Consider the following 27,061-nt stretch of genomic DNA (forward strand, 5'->3'; position numbering starts at 1 on the left):
GTGCATCGGTCTGAGCCAGGCAACCAGACTCATAGTTAGCTAGAAAATCTGCCCAATATGCAATGAGTGAATGTAACATTATGGACAATTTGGTGTTTAATGGTTTTTAGGCGTAAATCATGTAAAGGAAGCCAATTAAGTAAGAGAAAGTGTCTTGTAGCAATTTTTTTTACAGAGAGTACACCCCCATGATACATTTGGCACGTATTTTGCCTGCATGGACAAAATTTACACTGTCTATGGTTGGATTCAGACAAACTTATGAAGAATTGTTCATTACTCATCTATAAAAACAGCCATTTGTTTACATCCATAATGTCGTGTGTATATTTATATATATATATATATATATATATATATACAGTACAGACCAAAAGTTTGGACACACCTTCTCCTTCTCCTTCAATGAGTTTTCTTTATTTTCGGGACTCTGAAAATTGTAGATTCATATTGAAGGCATCAAAACTATGAATTAAAACATGTGGAATGAAATACTTAAAAAAGTGTGAAACAACTGAAAATACGTCTTATATTCTAGGTTCTTCAAAGTAGCCACCTTTTGCTTTCATTACTACTTTGCACACTCTTGGTATTCTCTTGATGAGCTTCAAGAGGTAGTCACCGGAAATGGATTTCCAACAGTCTTGAAGGAGCTCCCAGAGATGCTTAGCACTTGTTGGCCATTTTGCCTTTACTCTGCGGTCCAGCTCACCCCAAACCATCTCGATTGGGTTCAGGTCTGGTGACTGTGGAGACCAGGTCATCTGGCGTAGCACCCCATCACTCTCCTTCTTAGTCAAATAGCCCTTACACAGCCTGGAGGTGTGTTTGGGGTCATTGTCCTGTTGAAAAATAAATTATGGTCCAACTAAGCGCAAACCGGATGGAATAGCACGCCGCTGCAAGATGCTGTGGTAGGCATGCTGGTTCTGTATGCCTTCAATTTTGAATAAATCCCCAACAGTGTCACCAGCAAAGCACCCCCACGCCATCACACCTTCTCCTCCATGCTTCACGGTGGGAACCAGGCATGTAGAGTTCATCCGTTCACCTTTACTACAAAGACACAGTGGTTGAAACCAAGTATCTCAAATTTGGACTCATCAGACCAAAGCACAGATTTCCACTGGTCTAATGTCCATTCCTTGTGTTCTTTAGCCCAAACAAGTCTTCTCTGCTTGTTGCCTGTACTTAGCAGTGGTTTCCTAGCAGCTATTTTACCTTGAAGGCCTGCTGCACAAAGTCTCCTCTTAACAGTTGTTCTAGAGATGAGAAGGTGTGTCCAAACTTTTGATCTGTACTCATATATATATATATATATATATATATATATATATATATATATTTATATATATACACAGTATATAATGATGTCTGTATATATTTAATATCCATATGACATCTGTTTTATATCTAAAAAATAATAAATGGCCAAATACAGTTTCTAATGTTAGTAATTGCGTCTGGGTCTGTAAAAGAAGAGATGCCATGTCAATGGTGTCAGAATGGCATACCTTTTTTTTATATATTCATTGAGTTTAATAGGCAAGTGTGAATAAATGCAGAACATCAGTTATCATGACTCATGTAAACCACCACATTAATTTGCATTGGTCCATGTGTTGACATTATGCTATTCTTTTTGCATAGAGACAACACATAGACATAAAATATGATCATCTGAATGATCTCAGCCAGAGGCATAGCTAGGGGTTCATCTCAGGAGTGGTGAAAAATGTGATTGGGCCCCTAACCAGCTAACACTGATTACAACTATAGAGACATAGCCTAATCAAAGGTATAGGGAACCTCAGCAGATGACCGGCCTGTTACTGAAAATCACTAGACAAAGATTAACACCAATATTACCACCATACAGACTATATAGTGAATATAAGACACATCTGAAAACCTTTAGAGCATTCCCCAGTAACCATTGGTAACACCCTGGGGCTAGGATCATTATATTTGCTGCTATATAGCTGTGTAAAGCTCCCCTGCATTTATTAAACCTATAAATGTATGGAGCCATATACATCACAAAAGGTATGAAAAAATCCGTCTAAACTTTATTAAACATTAATAGAAAAAAGATCATTCAGCACACTCACCCATGATAATCCTGGTTGGTATGTGGCACCATCAAACCCCAACGTGCATTTTGTGTGGGCTTCCTTGGGAGACTCCTCCCCTCCCCGAGGAAACCCACGCAAAACGAGCATAGGGGTTTGACGGTGCCCCATATCATCCAGGATTATCATGGGGAGTGTGCTGGATGATCTTTTTTATACCCTATAACCTAACGATAGTGGGAATTATGTTACCATTGAAAGTTAAATAATGTCTATGTACACACCCCAGTGGAAACACATTTCTCCTCCTAGGTATTTTAGTATTAACCTTGTAGGCACCTGATCTATTTTGGAGTCCTGCACTATGCACTTTTTTGTATTGTATGTAATTGTTCGTTTGCGTTAATGTTTAATAAACTTTATAAGGATTATTTCATACCTTTTGTGATATTTTTATATGTTTAATAAGTGACGATATAGTGGTAGATACCAGTCCTGGAGTAAGTAAGAGATTACAGTGCAGTTATAGATAGAGACTTGCAGATGACATTCTTTCTGAGGGAGTCATTCACTTTCCTATCTTTTCCAACTGGCCCAGACCGACATAACAACTTCTTCCAGCCACAACTTGTATTCAGAGATTACAAAAAAAGACACATTTAACTTTCACATTTCCAGCACCATCTCCATTTATTCTCAACCTGCGCAAATGTCGCGGGCGGAGGAGGGGACGCTGCGCTCTCCCACTGCTCGGGTCCGGCTGCCGCTGCTCTGCGGCTGCTGCTGCTCGGTGGCTCGAGCGATGGGCCGGATCCCGGGGACTCGAGCGGCGCTCCTCGCCCGTGAGTGAAAAGGGGTGGTTTGGTTTTGGGGATATTGTCCGTGACGCCACCCACGGCTGTGGTGATTGTGTGGACACCACCGCTGCTCTGGACGGGGATCCCGGGAGCGGTGACAGGGAGCAGCTTTGTTGTTATTTCTCCCCTTCGTGGGTAGGGGGTTGGTTGTCCCGGGGCCCGGTGATGGGGTAGGAGTGGATGACAGGCGGGTTGCGGGGCCTGATGAGGTGCAGGGTCGCAGGGGCAGCGCTGTGCCGCCCGGCACGGAGGTACTCACTCAGCCCAATGATGATGACACAGTTCACGGTAAAACAAGCGGCTGGATGGACGGGTCCCTCGGACGGCTGCGGTGTTGTTGTTCCCTGCAGGTTAGCGGTGACTGTCTCTCCCTGCACCTATGTTCTATGTTGATTCCATGGGTTCCCACCGGTAACCCGCTCCCCGGCTTGGATGTAGGCCGGAGGAGCCACTTTTGCCCGCAGGCGCTGGACCTGGGAAACGGTTGCCCTTGGCGGTGGCGGTGTCTCCCCTTCACGGTTGGACGGTTGCCTTCTGTCGGGACTTGACTGTTTGGAAACCCGGAGGTCCCTTTCACTAACGGATTCGGCAACTTCACGGCGACTCCTAGCCTTGTCGGGATCCGAAAAGCCCCTGCCACTGGTGCTGGCTTCTCTTTGTGTACCGGTCCGGTACCGCCGGGCCACCGCCCGTCCACGGTCCTTACGGCAAACTCCGATAGGCCACTCCTGCAGACGGTCACCACCGTCTGCCAACCTTTTTGTCTCACCCGGGCCACACACCCAGACGCTCTTCAGTCTGCTCTCTTGCCACTTCACTACTTCTCACTTTCCTTCCTTCCACTTTCACTGTCCAAACTAATCTGACTGTTTTCCCTCCTCCAGGACTGTGAACTCCTCGGTGGGTGGAGACCAACCGCCTGGCTCCACCCCCTGGTGTGGACATCAGCCCCTGGGGAAGGCAACAAGGGTTTTGTGTCTGACCTTGATGTGCCTGCAGGGAGTGTGGAGTGTGCTGGTGTTGTGCTCTGTGGCCCCTGGCTCATCCAGGGCGACACACAAACTCCTCATCCTGCTGGTACCCCAAGAATGAGCCGCTGCTGACGCGTGTGTCCCTATTACTAATCTTCTTAGTAGTCCACATAATGTCCACCACTATGCCTCTTAAAATGTAAAATGCCTCCTTTGTGCCCTCTACATGACAAAATTGCCCCCTAGAAAATATTAATGCCCTGAACAAGTGTCCTAGAAAACAGTGCCCACATTTTGCTCCCTAGAAAGTAATAATACCCCCAGTGTGCCCATTTCATAATCACAATACACTGAGCCCCTATAACAGTAATGGTTCCTAAGTGCCCACTTAACATTTAACAATGTCTCTGGAGTCCCCCCCCCAAATATAATTTGTCTCTACACAGCATGATACTCCCCACAGCTCCCACATACACATCATGATAGATAAATAGCTCCCTATAGACTAGATGATGTGCCCCACAGTAGCCCCCTCCCACTGTATGATGGTCCCCAGTAGCTCCCACTGTATGAAAAACGGCTAGTAGTCTTCCCCACTGTATAATGGCCCTAAGTATTCTCCCCCACACTGTATGATTGCCCTCAGTAGCCCTAATCACACTCTTTTATGACCCTCAGTATATGATCCAGGGTCAGGTACCAGGATATCATGTCAAGATTAAGGGGATAGGCAACAATTAAAGGGGTTGTGCAGGCTTGGGGTTAAAATCTGCAGTCTCCGCATGTGTACTCTATCAGGATTTTTCGGTGCTGAGAGCAGAGGGACACATGATTGGAAGTATGTGATTTGCATACATGTGATCAATTGCCAACTAGACAAACTCGGCTTTGCTCAATACAACTGAATTGCACAAGGCCAAACATGTCTAAACAGAATGTGGCCAGAAATATGAAAATCACATACTTGCAGTCACATGAACACTCGCTCCGGTTACTTACATTGGAGAATCCTGACAGTGTGCACTGTACATGCTGTGAAGATTCACAAGTCTGCAGTCATATGAAGTGATGTGGCTCCCTGTTGCCACAAAGAATGGCTGCATGTGTATTTCCGTATGTATAACATGTATTATCAGCTTTAATGAGATTTGGTTTTGTCTGCTGTTCACAATATACAAACATTTGCCTACACTCCCTTACTGGGGCTGTTCACCTGAGCTGATAACTAATGTTGATTCTGCTCCCTAGAAGGAGAAAGGTGAGGATCTTAAATGTGAGGTAAATTCAAAGTATGGCAGTTGAAGTGTGAGGTGACGTGAGGAGGGTAATATGGAGATGGTCCTGTCCTGAGGTAACTGTTAAAACCTCTGGAGGGGACAGCTACACATTGGCAGGGTATCAGTCCCTAGGCCACCTGAACTTTCTAGTTCAACGGCAAACTGAGAGACTGCTATTAACCTTTTTATAAGGAGCAGTAAAAATTGCCCAGTAGCTCAGTGAAGTGATTGAGTCTGGAAACATCTAGAAGAAACAATGTATTTTCCCTTAGGATTCAAGTCACAGGATTCCAATATACCTATTTCCAGGTAGGGTAGTAGCGGCAGGAGGAATACACTACCACCACACAGCGAGCAACCAAACTCACATTTGGGAAGGAAAAATCACCATGATTCTAAAGGCTGTAAAGAATGTTCCAGACAATTCTGCAGACCTTCAGTAAAAGGTAAAATCTCTCTGTCCTTTCTCTGCTGTGCTATCCCTACTGCAACATCCCCAGGAACCAGCCCTAGTTGGGGGGGTGAGGGGACAATCCTCTGGCACTGTGCATCATCACATAACTGGATCTCCAGCAGTGCCCGGCCATACCAAAGCCAAATATACCACATGGCATCACAAACTCTTTATTTATTTTATTATTTTCCTCTTCCCTTTTTAATATTATTTTTTTACCCCCATTACAAAAGCCTGTCGCTCGCGCCCGGTACGGCCACATTGCCACTCAAACCCACCACCATGACATCAGAGGTCTACCGGGGGTGGCACACTCACTTGACCCCCTGGACAACCCTTCTAATATTGGCTATTGTTTTATGGCGTTTAAATCTAGCAAGGGAATTGTTACAAATTGGTGCCCCCCTAGCCCCAAGCAGCATGCTGCTGTCCCTGCTACACCCAGGTGCCGGCCGCCATTTTTGGCTGTGCCTTGGGTCATCCAGCTGGCTGCTTCTTCCTCCACGTCTAAGTGTGGAGAGGTATCTAGGGCGCATGCGCGTGCCGATTTGCACCAGCCAGAGCCTAAGTCCAATGTTTCGCCTAGTGTGTATGCTCACTAGTGCCATTTCTGAGGCTAAGTCCTCAGGTCAGGCTACTGAGCATGCTCACACACTTAGTGCGAAAAGCCTCTTTGCTCAAGTGCTTGGACTCCGTGCAGTGTCTAAGTCCTGTATTGTGCCTACTGAGCATGCTCAGTCTGTTATTCTTATTTCTGAGACTAAGTCGGTCGTTCAAGCTACTGAGCATGCTCAGGCACTTAGTGAATAAGAGGCTAAGTCCTGTATGGACTTCACTGGGCATGTCCGTGAGGTCGCAGGCCATAATAGGCTGAATAGCGTTAGCTGTCCTGATGATGCGGCCACTCTGGACTGGCTCGTGGAGGCTCGCCACTATGACCTGACACCCCAACATTGGTCATCAGATGATGACTGGTAGGGTGTTTGGGGTGGTGCTGCCATTGTGTTATCAGTGACATGCGATTCCGGATAGGCCGCTGGTGATGTCACTGATGATGTGGCACTCTGCTATTTGCCCCTGGAGGTGCTATTGTGGGTCACACTGCGTTTGGGGCGGACCCTAGATGTTAAAAGGGCCTGGAGACCGCACCATGGTGCACAGTCTTTATTCATGCACATGGTATTTCATGATAGAGCCACATTGCGGCCTCAATCACTAGTTCTGAAAGTGGTAGGCAGGGTGAGGCATCCAGTGCCTGTCATGCCAAGACTTGTGACTCGGTACGTTAGGGTCAGGCGCCGCGCTTCCCCTCCTGCCATTCCAGTTCTGTTGTAACAGCCCAGTAGAGTTAACTGGCCTGGGCTGCTGCGCCTACTGTCCTGGTCTGCCCCCTACGCACACGAACAGTGTACCCCAGGACCCCTGTGGTGTTAACAGGGGAAGTCCTGGTTTGTGTGTGTGGACCCTGTGGCATTAACAGGGTTCGCAATAGTCCTGGTCCAAGTGACGTTTAACTTGGATCAAGCTCATATTATTTCAGAGCCACCCAGCTTTGTATTTTCCGCCTGACCTACGGGTTGCCAGCAGCTGCTTCACCATCTTGGAGCACGGTGGACCCCGACTGGCGATTGGGATATTCACCACCTTTATCCTAATCTGACAGTCCCCCCCCGTAACCGGAATTCAGTTAGGCTCCTTTCTTCTGTATAAATAAATACTGTTATAATACGACAGGGTGGATCATGACAAGGCTACATCCTAGGAATATCATGATCTGAAGAAAGCAGCCATCGAGCAATCCATAGATCTCCACATTGTTAAACCCCCCCACTGGGAAACTAAATTGAATATCACTTCGAATAATTTGGAATGCTGAACCTCATGGAAACTAGTCAGGAATGCTCAAAAACATCTTTATGCTGATATGCAAAATCTTGAAATTAACAGTTTGTGCTCAGTCGCTGGAAGTGCTGACCACAATAACGTGTGACATTTCTCTAATTTGGCCAAAGTAGAAGAATATTCTTTTAACTGCGAAGCGTTACCCATTTCTGTGAGTAAATGTATTATTGTTTTGTTATTTCAGAAAAAAAAGAAAAGTGACATTTTTCCCTTTTCAGTTCTCTCGCTTCAAAACTGAAGCAGACACCTGGTTTAAATTAAAGTCTGTTTCAGCACACAGGAATCTCCTGGCTGTGGCAAAGAATCCACATAAAAATCCGCACAGCATGGCCAAAAGTGTGGTGTTCCTGAGGCATCAGGCATTTCGGATCTCTTGTTTTACCGACTTCCATGAAGTACATGGGGAGCTGTCTCTAATGAACTGGAATTTCCTGGAAAGGCAACTCCATGCCTTTAAAGTTGTGGCCCACAGGATGTCTGGAGAGGGAGGGAGTTTATGAACTACGCATTAAATCAAAAAGCCTCTTCTTAATAAAAGAAAAAACATGTTAGCAATAATTGTTAATAGAAGAGTAATTCCGACATAATATCATAATGTTAGCTCCCTTACCACATTGTGAAGCTATTGTTAGGAAGCTGATGAACATTATTACCATTCTTGTCTTGTAGGTATCAACTACATACCGTAATAGCTTTATTAATCAGTACATATTGAAGTCACAAAGTATGAAAATCTGTATATTTGGCCCGAGGATCCCACAGCAGCACAGGCGGACTCGTTTCTGATAGAACTTTTCTCCGGATAAGGCATAACTCTTAGCAATTGCAAACAGGGGCAGTTTGGCAGTTACTGTACAGTCTTTGATACACAACTTGACGGTTACTGGTAAGGCTGCTTTCACACATCCGGTTTTTGCAGTGCGGCTCAATCCGGCTCAAAACCCTATGCAACGGATGCGGCGAAAAAAACGGATCCGTTGCATAAGTTTTTCCATGCGGCCCGTCCGTTTGTTGACGGATGCGGCTTGATACTGAGCATGCGCAGTGCAAAAAAACACATCCGGCGGCCGTAGGCTTGCATTGTAAATCGCGCCGCATTGCGCCAGATCTGGCACGATGCGTTTTTTTCGCCGCACAAAAAAACGTGCCAGGCAACGTTCCATCCGGCCGCCGCATGGGCTAAATATGCCACATCTGGCAAAAAACGGACGCAACGCAAGGCCATGCAGCACAATATGGCGCTAATGCAAGTCTTCGCGGAAAAACCGCAACCGGCGTAAAATTAAAACTGGTTGCGTTTTTTCTGAAAAGCGCCGTATTGTGTCACTCAGCAAAATCCGGATGTGTGAAAGCAGCCTAAGGCTACTTTCACACATCAGTATTTTGCCGTCAGGCACAATCCGGTTTGTGCCTGATGCAACGGATCCATTGCAAATTGTTGTAAAACTGATGCGACGGATCTGGTAAAAAAACGAATCCGTTGTACCAGTGTGTACCGAGAATCCAGCTGTGACCGCGGGAAACCTGAATGACGTCACCGCTGACAGCGCGACTCACTTCAGTTGCTTCGTGGAGCTCACAGTGAGCGGCGGTGCTCTACGGCCGCTCCTGTCAGCTTCGGATGCAGCAGAGCTGAAAGCGTCGTGGGACCTCGTGTGGATTACATCGGACCTGGAGGGGTATTTAGAAATTAATAAAGTGGTGAAAGAGGGTGTTTTTTTGTCTTTCACTACAGTTTAATGATGGGGGGTTTTTCATAGACACCTGCCATCACTAAACTAGGACTTAAGCGGGCTTTACACACTGCGATATCGCCCGAATTTTGTCGTTGGGGTCACGGTTTTGGTGACGCACTTCCGCAATCGTTAGCGATATAGCTTTGTGTAACAGCGTTCAGCGATGTAAAATCGTCGCAAAAGCGTGATTTATCGCTAATCGGCTACACGGGTCCTAATTCCCAAAAATCGTTACTTCAGCAGTAACGAGGTTGTTCCTCGTTCCTGCGGCATCACACATCGCTGCGTGTGACGCCGCAGGAGCGAGGAACGTCTCCCTACCTGCCTCCCGGCCGCTATGCGGAAGGAAGGAGGTGGGCGGGATGTTACGTCCCGCTCATCTCCGCCCCTCCGCTGCGATTGGGCGGCGGTTCAGTGACGTCGCTGTGACGCCGCACGGACCGCCCCCTTAGAAAGGAGGCGGTTCGCCGGTCACAGCGACGTCGCCGGACAGGTAAGTATGTGTGACGGCTCTGGGCGATGTTGTGCGGCACGGGCAGCGATATGCCCATGTCGCGCAACAGATGGGGGCGGGTACGCACACTAGCGATATCGGGACCGATATCGCAGTGTGTAAAGTAGCCTTTAGTGGCAGCTATGGGCTGCCATTAACTTCTTATTACCCTGATTGCCACCGCATCAGGGCAATCGGGATGAGCCGGGTAGAGTCCCGGGACTGTCGCATCTAATGGATGCGGCATTTACGGGTGGCTGCTGGCTGATATTTTTACGCTGGGGGGCTCCCCATAACGTGGGGCTCCCCATCCTGAGAATACCACCCCTCAGCCGAGTGGCTCTACCTTGGCTGGTATCAAAATTGGGGGGGGACCGCGTGCCATTTTTTAAAATTATTTATTTATTTTACTGCAAGATTTAGACTTGCCCACTGTCGGCTGTGATTGGTTGCAGTGAGACAGCTGTCACTCAGCGTGGGGGCTCGTCTGACTGCAACCAATCATAGGTGCCAGTGGGCAGGGGAAGCAGTGAATACAAGATGGAATAATGAGCGGCCGGCATTTTCAAAGCAGGAGAAGCTGCCGGAGCAGTGTGACATCTGAGCATGCTCAGTTAAAAAAAACAGATCCGTCGGTGGAATGCGTTTTTTGCTGCATTACAACAGATCCGGCACCCATAAGCTTTTATTTTACAACACGCCGCACTGCGCCGGATCCGGCAAGATGCGTTTTTTGCCAGTGACAAAAAACGTTCCTCTGTGCATCCTTTCCGGCAGCTGGACACGGAAATTTTGCCAGATCTGGCTCACGCCTGATGAAACACAATGCCATGCGGCACAATTCGGCGCCAATACAAGTCTATGACGAAAAAAATGGATCCGGCGGCAACTGACTAGGCAGGGGATTAATCTCTAATTATCTCTGGTCAAGATTGTGTTTAAGACTGCTGATGGTATATAAACATTGGCTTTTGCTGGTCTTTGTGCAGAGCCGATGTTTATGAACTGTCTGCGGTCAGGAAGGGGTCGCGACTACCTGCATGCTGCCATCACCGGGTTTCCGGTGCAGAATGTTAGTTCTACCCGGAGACATGACCAGGATCTGATTGGTCAGGTCATAGTGATGTTAACCCTTTGCGATCGTCTATATGCTGTGATCAATAGTGATCACAACACATTGAAGTTTCAGGGTACAGAGGGTAGATGATAGAATGTACAGGCTCCTGACAGGTATGATGTAATTTGTCATGTGATGGGGCATGTTCAAAATGCAGCCTGATGTTTCCAGCCTTACAGTTGCAGACAGAATGACAATGTTTATTCTAAGTCCATGAGGGCATAGCGATGATTATAATAAAAGCGTGGGTCTGGGGGTAAGACCCCCAGATGGTAGGTTCAGGGGGGCTTCATCCCCCCCTTCCATGATTAGAGTGGACAGGAAGAAATATCACCACGCCCACCAACCCAAACGGTCATGCCCATCAACCAAGCCGGCCACGCCCAAAACCTGTCAGGAAATCTGTACATTCTAGATTCAACCGTACAGAAAGCTGCTTCTCTCTGTGTCATGATCATGGAGGCCCTGAGAGCTGTCATGGCAACAGAAGGTCACATGATGACCTTCCGGTCTGCCATGTATGATAGCTTGTGAGACTCAGCCTGCCGCTCTGATAGGTGATCTGAAGCCTGACCCTGCTAGTATAATGCATTGCTGTGCTGCTGCTGCATGGCAATGCATTATACCAGCAATCAGACTAGGAAAAGTTAAAGTCCCATATAGAGACAAGGTAAAAAAAAGTTAAGAAAAGTTAAAAAAAAACTTGCAGAATTAAAATTAAATCACAAAAAAATTACACCCAAAAATGCGTTTATTTATATAAAAATAAACAAAAAAAGTACATGTATTTGGTATTGCCGCATCCGGCCCCAGCTGTTCTATAAAACGGTCACACTATTTAACCCCTTCCTTGAATAGTTTAAAAAAATGCATCAAAAAATGATTTTTTTCATCATATTGCAGAAGAAAAAGTGGAATAAGACAAAATCAAAAAGCTGAACCTAAACAAAAATTGTATTACTGAAAACTACATCTTGTCCAGCAAAAAACAAACCACCACAGAGCTCCATCAGCGGAATCATAAAAAAGTTAAAGCTCTGAGAATACAGCAATGAAAAACAATATTTTTTCTTAAATTTTTTTTATTGTGTAGCAGCAAAACATAAAAAAAATTATATAAATGTGGTATCAGTGTAACCGTACTGACCTGAAGAATAAACCTGTGTAGATACTTTTACCAAACAGATAACAGCATAAAAAAGAAATAGCAAAAACCAATTCCTAAATTGCTGTTTCATCTTAATTCTACCTACCAAAAATGAGAATAAAAAAAATCCAAAAATGTTATGTGCCCGAAAATGGTACCAATAGAAACGTCAACTCATCCCACAAACAACAAGACCTCACATGGATGGCTCTCCAAACTCAATATGGCGTCCACAATCTATTACAGACAATTGTGCGCTCTAAAGTTCAAATGGTGCTCCTTTTCTTCCAAGCCCTGCCGTGCGCTCAAATAGTAAAACTTCACCACATATGAGGTATCTGCGTACTCAGAAGAAATTGCACAATAAATGTTATGGCGCATTTTTTCCTGTTACCCTTGTGAAAAAAAGGCTACCTGGTTGAAGTAACAATTTTGTGGTAAAAATGTATTTTTTTATTTTCATGGCTCAATGTTATTAACTTCTGTGAAGTCCCTGGAGGTTCAAGGTGCTCACGAAAGATCTAGATATATTCCTTGAGGGGTCTAGTTTCCAAAATGGGGTCACTTGTGGGGGAGCCCCACTTTTTAGGCACCTCAGGAGGTCTCCAAACGCAACATCGCATCCGCTAATGATTCCAGACAATTTTGCTTTCAAAAATTCAAATGGCGCACCTTCCCTTCCGAGCCCCGCCGTGAGCCCAATCACTTGATTTCTACCACATATAAGATATTCCTGTGCTCAGGAGAAATCGCACAATACATTTTATTGTGTATTTTTTCCTGTTACCCTTGTGAAAATGCAAAATATGAGACTAAAGTAACATTTTTGTGGGAAAAAGTAAAATTTTCATTTTTTTCCTTTCACATTGTTTTGGTTCCTGCAAAAAACCTAAAGGGTTAATAGACTTCTTGGGTGTGGTTTGAAGAAGTATAAGGGGTGCAGTTTTCAGAATGGTGTCACTTTTGGGTATGTTCCGTCACCTAGGCTTTTCAAAGTCACTTCAAATGTGATGTGATCCCTAATTAACCCTAGAACGCATACCTGGGGCCTCGCAGGCCTGCTAGGTCATTTGTTTTCTATGGTAAATTGAATTGCTTGCGCGTTCTAGGGTTAAATGGTTTTGTAAATTTTGTTGGAAAAATGAGAAATTGCTGATGAACTTTGAACCCTTCTAACTTCCTAACAAAAAAAGTTATGTTTGAGAAATTGCGCTGATCTAAAGTAGACGAGTGGGAAATGTTATTTAGTAACTAGTTTATTTAACATAACTTTCTGGTTTACAGGCATAAAAATTAAGTTTCAAAATTGCAAAATTTTCAAAAATGTTGCCAAATTTCCGATATTTTCATAAATAAATGCAAAAGATATAATCTTAATTTTACCTCTATCCTGAAGTACAACATGTCACGAAAAAATAATCTCAGAATCACCGGGATCCATTGAAGCGTTCCAGCGTTATAACCTGTCAATTTGACACTAGTTAGAAATAAAAAAAATTGGCTAGGTCACGAAGGCAAAAACAGGGTCTCGTGCAAAAAGGTTAAAGGGTTTGGACTCTACCTGTACTAGGTAACAGTTTCTCCAAAAATGATCCAAAGCCAGTCTGCCACAATACACAGTTCTACTCAGGAGGAACTCTATATGGGCAATTCGACAGCACACTGCTCACACATATTAAGGGTGCTTTACACGCTGCGACATCGCTAACGATATATCGTCAGGGTCACGTCGTTAGTGATGCACATCTGGCGCCGTTAGCGCCATCACAGCATGTGACACCAAGGAGCGACGATCAGCGAGCGCAAAAACTTGAAAAATCGTTGCTCATTGACACGTCGCTCCTTTCCCAAATACCGTTGCTGCTGCAGGTACGATGTTGTTCATCGTTCCAGCGGCAGCACACATCACTATGTGTGACACTGCAGGAAAGACGAACATCTCCTTACCTGCGTCCACCGGCAATGAGGAAGGAGGAAGGTGGGCGGCATATTCTGGCCGCTCATCTCCACCCCTCCTCTGCTATTGGACGGCTGCCGTGTGACGTCGCAGGGAAGGTAAGTCCGTGTGACGGGTGTTAGCAATGTTGTGCGCCACGGGCAGCGATTTGCCCATGACGCATAACCGACGAGGGTGGGTACGCTCGCTAGCGATATCGGTACCGATATCGCAGCATGTAAAGTACCCTGTAGCATCAGACTCAACAAAGCACAGCACAATATATACTCTAGACTTCTACACCACAGTTTCACACAACATCTTTTGTGCAACCACCTCTGGAATGGATATTAGGGTATCCCAATTCTGAAGAAAGATGTGGATCCCAATTGTGGAGTGCATGTATATAAGACAATTAATTATAATACTGTGGATATACTCTCCATGTCCAAATGGGAATAAACCCTTAAATAATTAATCTCAAAATGGCGTTTTTGTATACATAGCATAGCATATGCATTATTATTATTATTATTATTATTATTAATATACAGTTCAAGTCCAACATAGTTTGTTTCTTGTTCTTTGTGTCTTTTTTTATCTCCTTCTGCCCCTATGTGTATCCAACTTCATAGAGTTGAATTGGGAGTCCTTTTCGTATCTGTTATAACTACATTTTCCAGCAGCACACTGCTGTTTCTCAGTGCTGCAGGCCCTCCCACACCTCTCCTGTGTGATTCCTGAAAAAGATAGAACTCAATATGGGCAACTTTTATATATTTGGATTAGGTGAACATTGTTATTTTTATAGTATTTACTGTGACCCACTATTTGAGTAGCATTGATTACTATTTACAAGTTACACTGTTCTACATATTTTCAAAAGTTGTCAGGTTCAAGGATGAAATCAGCCATTTCTTAATAATTTTGGCCTCTCAAATTCAAATCTGACAATGAAAATTTATAGTTGGCTCTTGTTTCTATGATATCTAAAGAGTGCTTTACACGAGACGAGCTATCGTGCGATGCATCGTCGGGGTCACGGTTTTCGTGAAGCACATCCGGCATCGTACACTATGTTGTCTCGTGTGACACCTCCTAGCGACGCAGTATCTCTCACAAATCGTGAGTCGTGTACTCATCGCTAGGTTTCGTAAAATTGTTTAATTAAAATGGCGCCGGTTGTTCATCGTTTCCGTGGCATCACACGTTGCTCCGTGTGACACCACAGGAATGATGAACACAGCTTACCTGCGTCCCGCAGCACCCGCCGGCTATGTGGAAGGAAAGAGGTGGGCGGGATGTTTACATCCCGCTCATCTCCGCCCCTCCGCTTCTATTGGCCGGCTGCCGTGTGACGTCGCTGTTACGCCGAACGTCCCTCCCACTTCAGGAAGTGGACGTTCGTCGCCCACAGCGAGGTCGTCCGGAAGGTAAGTGCGTGTGACGGGGGTTAAACGAGTTTGTGCGCCACGGGCAGCGATTTGCCCATGACGCAAAAACGGCGGGGGCGGGTACGATCGCTCATGCTATCACACGATCGGTCGACTCGTGTAAAGCAGGCTTAAGAGTTTCCTTTTATTCCTACATATACAGTAATTGATGCATACAAATTTCAGTACTTTGAAACATTATTACTTTTGCAAATATAAAGATGCAAAATATTTTGTTTTGACAATTTTCTGATATTTATATAGAGGAAACAGCAACAATTCAGATAGCTAAAACATGGCTAAACACTTTTGTGAATTTTAAACAGTTACAGATCTTACACTACAAAATTTGCTCCTCAGTCAGTGACAACTCTTTCTTTTTGCTTATCTTTTGTACTCCTGCATCGGATCATCTCTTACAATTGTTGAACAGTAATCTGCGAGCATTGATGGATTCCATTTTCATTGATATCTTTTTTCATAGATGCTATACCTTGGTGAAATTTCTCACCGTTCTCGTCACTCACTGCTCCACAGTTTGGTGGAAAAATGTCTAGATGTCCATGTAAGAAATTAATCTTTAAGGACATATTAGGCTAAGTTCACACTTGCGTTCTTTTGCATCAGTCACAATCAGTTGGGTGACTGATGCAACGGATGCGTTGCAGATAGTGGTACAAATAATGTGACTGATGCTGCAAAAAAAGATCGGTTGTTTTTTTATTTTACTCTTTTACCGGTGGACAGCTTTTGTGAACAATCAGCTGATCGACAGGCGGCCGGCTGTGAACGATCAGCTGATTGCCCGTCGGCCGGCTTTCAAATCTGATCGTTCACAGTCAGACGCTGGGCGATCAGCTGATTGTTCACAAAAGCCAGCCACCGGGCGATCAGCTGATCGTTCCGGCCGCTGGAACTGAATTTACAGTCATCATGGTTTTTTACTGTCCGCCACATACAAAAAACGTTATATTCAGCGTTGCTCCTGCCTGACGGTCAGTAAGTAAATGACTGATCCATCAGCGGCGGATGCAACGCAAGGCCATCAGTCACAATCCATCGCTAATAGAAGTCTATGGGGAAAAAACGGATTCCTGCAAAATATTTTGCAGGATACTGTAATTCCTCAAGGTGACGGATTGTGACTGATGCAAAACAACGGAAGTGTGAACTTACCCTTACAGTCACGATCCTTATATGTTTTGAGGAAATTTTCCACTATCTCTTAATATTCATCTGGTCTTGAGTTTCCCGAAAAATGAGTTACCGTTTATGTGAATGCTACCCATGCAGCCTTTAACTTGCCCAGCAACAAATGGAGAAACTCCTTATCTTGAGGAAGCTTACGAATCTGAGGTCCAATTAAGTCTCCTTCCTTTAGCTTTGCTTCATTCAAATTTGGAAATTTCTAACAAGATTCTTCTATTCACTGTTATAAGGTGTGATTTAGTTGAGGTTGCTGACAGAAAGTCTGGGTGTCACGTGTGTGTTAGTAGTCACCTGGCAGCTCCAAAATAGGTGCCACGAACAGGCTTGGCGCCAGCTACTTTTCCCAGGGATCTGGACTTAAACAGAGGTACCCGACTAAGGGCCAGCTGTTATTCGGTGTCACAAGATGGCAAGAAGGGTACTCAGGATGCCAGGTCAGATCCAGGAGGTCACGTCAAGAGCAAAATCAACAACTGGGAAGTTAAATGTAAAGCCGAGGTCAATGAACAGGAAAAATCACGTCAAAATACTGGCGCTCAGGACAGAGGCACAAAGTAGGATAAAATCTCTATTGACTGGCAGTGTAAGCTGGCTTTCTGTGGTTTATATAGAACAGTTTCACCCAGTACTGACAGCATACAGAAATCAAGACAATAAGATTAACCCTGTAGCTTCCAGACTGGACAGAACCACAAGATCTAATAGGGTTGTTATATAAAGCTTCACAACACAACAGTGTGGCGCCGAAGCAGAAACTGGCACAGATGTTATACTGGGTCATGACTCATGAGAGAAAGATGCTTTATGACACCAAACACTCTATTCTTCCTCACTTGATTCAACTGAAATTGTTTTTGGTTCTTTTGGAACCCGCAGTTCTTCTCTATGTTGTACTGGGCGTTTTGCAGATGAAATGTTTGGATACTGTAAAGTCCACCTCTTCTTCCTTGAAACTCCTGTCCTAATGGACCATGCAGTAATAGCAATTAGCAGTGTGATCAGCTCTCTCTCTCCAGATCATTGGGACTGTAAAGGGCATATATTGCCTTTTTGTCATGCAACCAGTGGGTAAGATGTGAGGTACATCTATTACAGCATATGTTTGGAGTCCAACTCTTCTCCTGATCTCCTATTCTGCAGCCAAAATATAGGTTGTAGGCGTTCGTTAACATTTTGGTCAAGTTTTGCCTTTGTGATGCAAAAGGGACTTCTCTGCATTTATAGCAAAAACTGTCCACTTTGTTGATAAAAGAACAAAGTATATCTGAAAACACATATAGAAACATGGCAATATGCTAATAAACTAAGCAAAGAAATAATAAAACTGCATACCTTACACATTGAGCATTTCTAAAAGTAGGTGATGCAACTGTAATTAGGATCACGTCATTGGAGCTGAGGTGGCGTTTTTTGATTGGTCACCCTAATATAGCATACTGAAGGCTCAATAGACTAAATAAACGATGTAATAGACTAGCTACTAAAAATGCAATAATAAATATAATAAATTCATAATTTTGCAAGCAGAATTTTTCTTGTGCTGATCCAAATACGGATCGCTAATAGATCCGTTAAAGCATATTAGGAGTCTATGGGCAACGAATCCATCAATAAAGCATCCGTTCACCTATCAGTTAACCAATCAGTTGTCCATAGAATCCCATTATGTTTTAATGGATCCGTTGCCATAAATGCAAGATAGATTAAAATAAAACAGAATAGATTAGAATGTAATAGAATAGGATAAGATAGATAGATAGATAGATGTGCAACACATACATATATAATGTCTCACCCCCCTGCAAATTGTGAGCTTACACCCTTTAGTGCCTTTCATGTAGCACTACAGGGTGTTCAGCCTTGTTTTTAACTCCAAAATCAATACATAAAAAAAAAAGATGTGTGCTCCCCGCTATTTTTGGTAGCCAGCTAAGATGGAGAAGACAGCTGCAGCCTGCAGACCGCAGCTGCCAGCTTTACCTTGGCTGGTAATCCAAAACAGCGGTCACCCACGCTGTTATTTTAAATTATTTATTTAAAATAAAATAAATAAGTTAAAAACAAAAACAAGAGGTCCTCTCCAAATTGGCTCACCAAAGATGGTAAAGTGGACAGCAGGGGTCTGATATTCTCAGGCTGGGGAGGTCCATGGTTATTGGGCCCTCCTTAGCCTTAAAATAGCAGGCCGCAGTTGTAGCGCCCCTGAGACTGGGTGCTACAGGGTATTGTACTGTATGTACCCAATCCATTGTGTACTGCGTGCCTTTACTGGACTGTCGTATGTTTATTTTGTGCCCACGGCCGTGGGCATCGTGACTACTCGACTGGGACTGTAAAAATGACATCCATTGAGAATGAGATGGGTGCCATGCTTACCAACAAAGACTGGACTTGCCCGCTTTTCGTGGGTGAGATTGCAGTGGGGCGCGAAAAACCAGTGCCCTCCCCATTTGTTGGACATTCACTAGGAGCCAGGAACCCTGCCTCCCCAGGACCAGGGGAAGATGGGGAGGTAACATGGACTGACTGGGTGCGAGCCTTGTCGAGTGGTGGCTGGAGGGTGAGCCCGTCACTGCAGCCTGTACTGGGATTGGACTACCATTGTAGTTCCCCAAAGCTGGATACCTGGAGGGCCCTGGAGCGTTGCAAGGTGGCCTGCTCCAGAATGTTTAATGACTTGTTTTTTTCTCATTTATGCCGATGTTTTTTTTTTCCTTTCTTTTCTTCTCCTTCTTCTTTTTCCTCCTGCTTCTTCCTTTCCTTTATTGGGTCCCGGTAAAAGGGACGTGTTAAATTGTTAACTATGAAAAAATTTGCAATTTTCTCTTGCAACCCAGGAGTGTTGCGTTTCGCTCTGGAGGAATGTAGTGCCCCTGAGACTGGGTGCTCCAGGGTATTGTATTGTATGTATTTTTATGTATTTTATAATTTCCGTCCACCCTGGCAGGAAGAGGTTAAATCTGTTTCCTGCTTCACTCAACCTCACACACACACAGGGAACATTCCTTAGGTGGGGGCATGTGCAGGAGGAAGTTACAAAAGGGACAGTTTGGTTTCAGTTTATTTCAGAACGCTTGGGACACCAGTGAGAGAGGACATGTAGTGACCAGCTCCCTCAGGGAGCTCTGTCTCTCTTTCAGGGAGACAGAGCAGAGGAACTACCAATTCCAGACCGGTTCATACACCCTTTCCTTACCTGAGACCGGGCAAGTGGATGGCTGAGGACCCCTTAGCTGAGAGAACGGATAGCGCCACTTAGGAGGCTCCAGGTCTATTAGTTGGCAGAGACTTGGAATGGGAGAGGTGGCTAGCCGAGAAGGAGTTGAGAGCCTGGGACCAGTAGTTGTGTGGCATGGAGAGGAAGAGGGTTACAGAGCCCCGCAGCTCTGAGTGGCAGAGTAGCGGGTCCCAAGAGCTCCAGAGACAAGGAGGGGACCACCACACGAGCGCACAAGGCGAAAGCCCACAGGCTGCTCTACCAGACTTTGACCTCTGTCCTGCCTGGGAACGACTGGGAGTCATTGCAGTAAAGAAAGAACTGTGAGTAAACAAGATCTGAAACCCGCAACCCAGTGACTCTGACTCCATTTGTCGTCGCCTTGTGATCCGGCAATTCCCAGTTCCCTGTTCTCCCTCCTGGGGGCCACTCCGCCTGTGGGGAGCGATATCATCCAGGCTGCACCCCAACATCTTCCCCGGTGAGGTACCCTGCATTGGCAGTCTTATCCCTGGCCACATACCACAGGTGGCATAGTCAATATCATCCGTTCCACTCCTGGAGGAGGAAAGGTCGGAGGAAGGGTCCGCAGTGGAGGAGGCTGGGACCCCAGTCACCACCGTAACCGGTGACTACCTCTCCAGGAACAGTCCTTGCTAGCCTCCCCTTTACTGTGCACCACGGGGCCATGGACCCAGGTCATGCCATGATTTCTACAAACCAGTGGCCCAGCGACGGGTATACAAAGTACGGATTTAAGCTCCTATCTTGAGCTCCGTGGTATGTCACACAGTGACCTCAGAAGTGGTGCTTCACCTCAGCTCATTCTTTTGCTCTGGTGCGGTGGCAAATGGGGTCATCTATAGGGTTAATGTCAGCTGGCATCAAGCCCTGGTATGGGTGGGTGTCTAGTTGAAAAAAAAGAAAACTACAATTTATTTGGACAAACACCTCCCAACTACAGTCCTCATTTACCAATTTATTACATTTTTTTTTTTTTTTTATTTTTAAAGGTCCAACGTAATCCATAACGAGGCCCTACAATGAACCCCAAAAGCGAACCTGAAAGACAAAAAGAAAATTAGTAAAGAAAAGAAAGACAAAATTATAATGGATCTGTTATCGGTTCCATTGACTATAATAATAACAGATCCGTTAACAGATCGCTTATAAAAGTTATACGTTTGTACAATCAATTAATGCATACGTTATTTTACATCCGTCGGATCTGTTACAAACTAATGATTACAGGACTTGTGAACTCATTTCATTGTGCTGGTTCATAGGTATCATCAGAGCATAATCATACTTTCTGCTGCATGCATAGCAAAGTTGAGTATAGCATGTACCACGACTGTCAGGTAAAGGATGCCATGAGAGTCCGGGAAATGTATTATTAGACAGGGTCATAGGCGTATCTGTTGTTCATTAATTAGGCTGGATCATTGGGTGCAACTACAGCTGATATAAAATCTTCAGCATAACATAGCTGAACTGTGCTAAAACCCAGATGACAAATGTTTCATTAGACATGGTCCTTAGGTGCATCTCAGCTTTCTTGACTGACAGCGTAAAAACTACTGGAGGACAGATTCAGTGACAAAAAAAGAGTCCACTCTTTTGTCACTGTTTGGGGGGCTAATAGCTGCTGATCAATGCATATTTGTAAATTGGCTGTATTGGCACACGAGTAATTCTGAATGTAAAAAACACTGAGATCGTGGGACTAACCAATAATATTTTCAAACTGATTGAAAATATTAAAATAAGTGCTGTTATGAGGTACAGCTTTCATACCAATTAGAACATACTGTACCCCTCTGTGTCACCAAATACGGTATGTACCTCAAATTTAATTTAAAGAATATGCAAGCATATGGCAGCTCATCAAGTGCCTTCAGCTTTATAGTACGGAACCACAAAAACTACAGAAACACAAAAACTTTGCATGCACACCTATAAAATCTTTACCATGACATAGACAAGGAAGATTTTAAGTAAAGAAAGGTACAAATTGTATACACAGTTGCCTCGTGACAGTTACTATTAAAGCCTTTGGATGGCCAAAGTTTATTTATGTCCCCTGGTTGCCCTTCAAAATAACCCGCTGTTTCAGAAAGTATGGCGTATACTTGAGTCTGAACTTAGTAGGGTCTGATCTAAGGCTGTAATAGTTTATGGATTCTGTTTTGGGGTTAACGAGTCTGCTGTGGGTCTGTATTCAGTATTTAGATGTGGTTAGGGATATTTGCTAGTCTGATTTTGGGGTATACAGTTGATCGTCTGTATATAATATGTTCTTGTGGGCCTATATTAATTTTCGAGTGTGTAGTCTGAATTTTTTTTGTCTAGGGTTTTGATTAAATAATCCACTACTCTATGTGTAATTCAAACCTAATTTTCTTGCCTTATCAATTTACGATTAGAGATGAGTGAAAAAAAAACCTAAAATTCAACATTTGTACCAAACACAGAATTTACTAAAAAATCAGTGTTCAAGTTTGGAGTTCGGGTGTTTTACGTATGCAAACCACTCTCTCGAGCATCAGGGTGCTCGAGTACTCTCTGTGCTTGGCCCAGTATGAGCCACTTGCAGTGTTTGAACAGCTCTCATTGGGGGTAACAACAGTGTGATCAGATGTAGTCTGCACCAAACAAAAGGAATAGAAAAACCCCGTTCTCCCTTCTCCAGAAGTGTTCTATTTATGACTTGCTACAAGTGGGCTGAGAGCCAAATTGCCCAATCAGAACCAAAGTTTATTATAAAGTCCGGCTGAACCCGCCAAACCGAACTTTCAGGGGTTCACTCAACACTACTTAGCACACTAAAAAGGCTACATTTTAAACTCTTAGTGGCCTAAAGGGTTCTTTTCTGTAAGATCTAAGAAACTAAGGAAACTTCTACAGTTCAAAAGAAACTGATTTTGGTAGAAATGGTGAATTTATGAAATGCTTAGATGTCATCATGGAACAATGTGATATAAGAATGATTGAGATGTATAAATATTGGTAAACAGACAACGCTCTCAACTGGAAGGATTTTTACATGTTAACAAGCAAAACTATTTGCCCAGCAAATTTTGAAGAGATACTTTAGGCATAAGGAAGAGGCAAAGCAAACATGATTTGCACATGACCTAATTGTACTGTAATACCATAACATACTGAATGATAGTGGTCCAACTAAAGAGGGTCGTCAACTGATCACAAGAATAATTGGGTCAAGCCTCCTTAGATATTTTATCCAGGTCCTGTGCAGAATTCTTAAACTTTATTGTTGGAAAACATCCCAGCAGCTGGATATATTGACACTTGGTACAGCTAGAGTACCCCTTTAAAGCAACAAATGCATCTCAATAAATTAGAATATCATTGAAAAGTTAATTTATTTCAGTAATTCAGTACAAAAAGGAAACGCATATATTATATAGAGCCATTACAAACAGAGTGATCAATTTTAAGTGTTTATTTTTGTTAATGTTGATGATTATTGCTTATAGCCAATGAAACCTCAAAAGTCATTATCTCAGAAAATTAGAATAATTTCCACAAAACACCTGCAAAGGCTTCCTAAGCGTTTAAAATGGTCCCTTAGTCTGGTTCAGTAGACTACACAATCATGGGGAAGACTGCTGACTTGACAGATGTCCAGAAGGCAGTCATTGACACATTCCACAAGGAGGGTAAGCCACGAAAGGTCATTGCTAAAGCAGCTGGCTGTTCACAGAGTGCTGTATCCAAGCATATTAATAGAAAGTTGAGTGGAAGGAAAAAGTGGGGTAGAAGAAGGTGCACAAGCAACCGGGATAACCGCAGCCTTGATGGGATTGTTAAAGAGAACCTGTCAGGTTCAATATGCACCCAGAACCACAAGCAGTTATGGGTGGATATTGCTAATCCCTGCCGAACCGTCCCTGCATCTGGTAGCATAGATAAAGAGATCTTTTCTTTTTAATCAGATACATTTTTATTTTTCACCAAGTATACAAAACATGTGTTATATTTTCAGCAATAATGAGAAGAACTACAAATTTTCCCTCCCCAAGAACTCCTTCCCCTCCCCCCTCAGCGTACATATTACCCATATCAATATCAAAGATCTTACATTTTAACCCTTCAATAGGATGTATTGGAATGTAACTATCTCTGCCCCTAGTCCAACATCTCCCAACTCTAAAATTTATCCATATTGCAACCACGGATTCTACAATCTATCAAAAAGTGCAAGTTGTTTCCTTTTCCCATATATGCTTCTCTCCATTCGAACAATATGATTAACATATGCGACAAATTCCCCTCTAGTCGGTGGGTCCCCTTGCATCCAGTGTCTGGCAATTACCTTCCTTGCCACATACTTTAGTCTGGCTATCACTATTTTAAAATTGTCTACTCTAATTTCCTCCACGTAACCTAGAAGACATACCAGGGGTTGTCTAGGAAGTTTACATCTATAAGCTCCTTCTATTCTATTAAGAACAATTATCCAAAAGGGTGCCAACCTGGGGCACATCCACATCATGTGGAAAATGCCGGCACCTTCTCCATTACATCTAGGACAGTCGGAGTTACTCCTCAATCCCATTTTACACATAATTAGCGGGGATCTATATGCCCTATGCACTACGTAGAGGTGGGATAATCTTGCTGGTTCACTCATTGATAATTTTGGTATGTATTACAAAACACTATCCCATACCTCATCAGTGATCCCATCTATCTCTGCCTCCCATTTAGTCCTAGTGTTTACAGGGTGATCAAGCAAATATGTATGCAGTAGGTCCCTATTTATATGGTCCCTATATATTGTAGATATGATTCCTCTTGTGGGTCCACTACTACACACATATTTCGGTACTAGGTCTGCCTGTACCAGCAATGATTGCTTAACCCCCTGAGCCACTACTGCATGCGCCAACCGTTTGTACTGGTACCACCCAAGTGGGGATATCCCAAACTCATCCTGTATTTGTGTAAACGATTTCAGACGTTCCTGGCTAAGAATTTGCCCCACATATCTTATACCTTTACGTGCCCATTCCTTAATTTTGCCTATCTTGTATATCTCAGAGCAGTTTTCATTGTCCCACAACGGAGAGAATTCAGTTATTGCTGTAATCCCTCTTATTTGCTTGGTCTTCCTCCAGATTCTATTCATCAAGCTAAGTTTCGGGCTCGTTTTTCCTACTCTCCCAAATGATCCGTCCTCCAGTCCGAACACTAATGGTTTCCGATGCAGAACATGTCCTAACAGTCTGGATGCTGGGTCCACCACCCCTAAATCTGCCCAACCCCTGAAATGTTGACTCTGAGCTGCCAGATAATATATTCCCGGATTTTGTAGTGCTAGCCCCCCTCATCCTTCGGTCTCTGTAGCGTCTCGAGTTTAAGTCTGGCTTGTTTGTTCTTCCATATTAGAGCACGGAACATGGAATCAATCTCCTTAAAGTGTCTCTGAGGGATCCAAACAGGAGAATTGTGCAACACATAGAGTTTCTTGGGCATAAGCACCATTTTGATAAAGAGACCTTTAGAAAAGGGTTTTCTAACGATCTTTTACCGTATGCTAATGAGTGAGGGGACTAGTCCCCTGGGCGTTAGTTTCCCTTGCTAGTCAGCTCCATTAGCATGTTAGTACACCCCTTTGGGCGTGATAGCATGCTAATGAATGTGCAGCATCAGAAGATGATCTAACTCACTTCTCCGCCGCCATCGCTACCCGATGCTGGATTTTGGCTCAGTGCGCATGACCCTGGAGGTTCAGTCATGCGCACTATGAAGCCAGGTATACGCATTCTGGCTTCATACTGTAGTAGTGCACATAAGCAAACCTTCGGGGTCATGTGCACTGAGCCGAAATCCAGCATCGGACTCGATGGCGGCAGAGAGGTGAGTGAGATCATCCTCTGACACTGCGCATTCATTAGCATGTTAGCACGCCCACAGGGGCGTACTAACATGCTAATGGTGCCGACTAGCAAGGAAAGCAACGCCCAGGGGACTAGTCCCTTTGCTCATTAGCATAAGAAAAAGATCTTTAGGAATACTTTTTCTAAAACTCTCTTTATCTTAGCTAGTGTATACAGGGATGGTTAGGCAGGGATTAGCAATATGCACCCAGAACTGCTCGTGGTTCTGGGTGCATATTGAACCTGACAGGTTCCCTTTAAGAAAAGGCCATTCAAAAATTTGGGGGAGATTCACAAGAAGTGGACTGCTGTGGGAGTCAGTGCTTCAAAAGAGACATATCCAGGACAACTGTCGCATTCCTTGTGTCAAGCCAATGGACAACGCCAGAAGTGTCTTGCCTTGGCTAAGGAGAAAAAGAACTGGACTGTTGCTCAGTGGTCCAAGGTGTTGTTTTCAGATGAAAGTAAATTTGCACTTCTGGATGAAGAAGTCTGGATGAAGAGTGGAGAGGCACACAGTCCAAGCTTCTTGAGATCTAGTGTGAAGTTTCCACAATCAGTGATGGTTTGGGGAGCCATGTCATCTGCTGGTGTAGGTCCACTGTGTTTTATCAAGACCAAAGTCAGCACAGCCTTCTACCAGGACAACTTAGAGCACTTCCTCTGCCGACAAGCTCTTTGGAGATGGAAATTTCATTTTCCAGCAGAACTTGGCACCTGTCCACACTGCCAAAAGTACCAATACCTGGTTTAATAACCACAGTATCACTGTGCTTGATTGGCCCGCAAACTCGCCTGACATAAACTCCATAGAGAAACTATGGAGTATTGTCAAGATGAAGATGAGAGACTCCAGCCTCAACAATGCAGACGAGCTGAAGGCTGATATAAAAGTAACCTGGGCTTCCATAACCCCTCAGCAGTGCCACAGGCTGATCACCTCCATGCCACGCCGCATTAATGCAGTAATTCATGCAAAAGTAGCCCCGACCAAGTATTGAGTGCATTTACTGTACAGACCTTTCAGTAGGCGCCAACATTTCTGAGTTTAAAATCATTTTTTCAGTTGGCCTTATATAATATTCTAATTTTCTGAGATAATGACGTTTGTGTTTTCATTGGCTGTAAGCCATAATCATCAACATTAACAGAAATAAACACGTGAAATAGATCACTCTGTGTGTAATGACTATATAATATATGTGTTTCTCTTTTTGTATTGAATTACTGAAATAAATTAACTTTTTGATGATATTCTAATTTATTGAGATGCACCTGTATGTACATTTACTCTTCTTGAGGCAGGAACATGCGGAATTTGTAATTCTAGGTGG

The 27,061-nt window shown here is 44.0% G+C and overlaps 1 protein-coding gene across 6 annotated transcripts in view; it reads left to right on the forward strand.

Moving 5' to 3' along the window:
• Positions 1 to 27,061, forward strand: part of CACNA1G (calcium voltage-gated channel subunit alpha1 G) — a 561,987-nt gene that overhangs the window by 239,660 nt on the left and 295,266 nt on the right. The window lies entirely within an intron of this gene.

Source organism: Anomaloglossus baeobatrachus, chromosome 5, assembly GCF_048569485.1.
Source record: "Anomaloglossus baeobatrachus isolate aAnoBae1 chromosome 5, aAnoBae1.hap1, whole genome shotgun sequence".
Classification (NCBI taxonomy): domain Eukaryota; kingdom Metazoa; phylum Chordata; class Amphibia; order Anura; family Aromobatidae; genus Anomaloglossus; species Anomaloglossus baeobatrachus.